Consider the following 1,551-nt stretch of genomic DNA (forward strand, 5'->3'; position numbering starts at 1 on the left):
CCCCCCCCCCCACACACCTACTGGTGAACGGGCACCAGAAAAGGCCACAAAGGTCACGAAGGACGTCTGCCCGACGTCTGCCAACCCTGTCACGCGCACGCACCGGGGACATTTCTCCAGAATCGGACGTCTTCGGATCTGACGACTTCAGGGTTAAACTCCTGACTATCTGCCAAAAACAGACAATCTGATGAAAACAGTGTCGCACTCTTGCAAAGTCAGCGCTGACGAAGTGCCAATAAAAGTGTGGGGGGAAAAAAAAAAAAAAAAAAAGGCCGAACTGTCGGTCAGAGAGTATAGGCACACAGAGACACACACACACACACACACACAAACGGCCGCTCTCCTTGAAAACACTCGCCTCACTTCACAAAGCCGCACTGTTTTCCTGCAGTTATGACACACAGACTTGTAGCGGAGTTCTGATTGAAGATGCCAGGAAGCCACAAACCCCCTCGAAACACACACACACACACACACACATGCACACACGAAATAAAGCCCGCTGTATTCAGCTCACGCCTCCTCCTTCTCCTCCTCCTCCCGCTGGCTGTGCTTCACCCCATAACCACATATTTCATTAGCCTTTGTACTGTTTTATCTTTTCAATGTCAAAGTAATTTCTCCTCTGGAGGAAACATGATATATTTTTTTTTTTTTCACATTTACATATAATGGCCTTGTCAATTTTATTTTCTTGTTTCTCTAAAAAAAAAAAAAACAAAAAAAAAAGTACTAGCTGTAACATTGTTGTTGTCTTCTGAAATTCATAATGGAGACTTTTTTTTTTTTTCAATTATCCCGTATTGAGATTTTTAGATTTTTACATTAAAACTACTTTTCGCCGGCTAAATTGTCACTTTGTTTTGTATCAACATCACGTACCGTATTTTCCGGACTATAAGTCGCAGTGGTACAGGAGTACCAGAAAATGGTAGTAGTAGCCTAGAGTGCCCTCTAGCGGCTGTCAGTGTGAAAATTACGAACATGTAAATTTTCAGAGGTACAGGAGTAGCAGATAATGGTACACAAGCCTAGAGTGCCCTCTAGTGGCTGGCAGTGGGAAAATAACGAACATGTAAATTTTCAGAGGTACAGGAGTAGCAGATACTGGTACATAAGCCTAGAGTGCCCTCTAGTGGATGTCAGTGTGAAAATACCGAACATGTAAATTTTCAGAGGTACAGGAGTAGCAGATACCGGTACACAAGCCTAGAGTGCCCTCTAGTGGCTGTCAAAAATCAGTGGCTTGTGAAAATCAGGAACATGAAATTATATATTTTAAAATACAAGGCGCGCCTGAGCGTAAGTTCCAAACCCGGCCAAAGTGCGACTTATAGTCCGGAAAATACGGTACATATAAGAAAATCCAGTCTTTCTAGAGCTGACAAAATGGTTTGATGTTGATGCAGAGTCTTGTCTGCAGATAATCAGCTGTAATCGAAGATGTCTTTCGTACATGCGCGGGGGAATGAGCTGAAAAAGTTGCGCTGATAAAAAAAAAAAAAACACCACTAAAAGCTGCAGCACAAAAACAGGACTCAACAGGGA

The 1,551-nt window shown here is 43.1% G+C and overlaps 1 protein-coding gene across 1 annotated transcript in view; it reads right to left on the bottom strand.

The window, feature by feature from the left end:
* Positions 1-1,551, bottom strand: part of LOC112488207 (uncharacterized) — a 38,934-nt gene that overhangs the window by 2,113 nt on the left and 35,270 nt on the right. The gene's annotated exons all lie outside the window — the stretch shown is intronic.

Source organism: Cynoglossus semilaevis, chromosome 15 (assembly GCF_000523025.1).
Source record: "Cynoglossus semilaevis isolate Cse_v1.0 chromosome 15, Cse_v1.0, whole genome shotgun sequence".
NCBI classification, from domain to species: Eukaryota; Metazoa; Chordata; class Actinopteri; order Pleuronectiformes; family Cynoglossidae; genus Cynoglossus; species Cynoglossus semilaevis.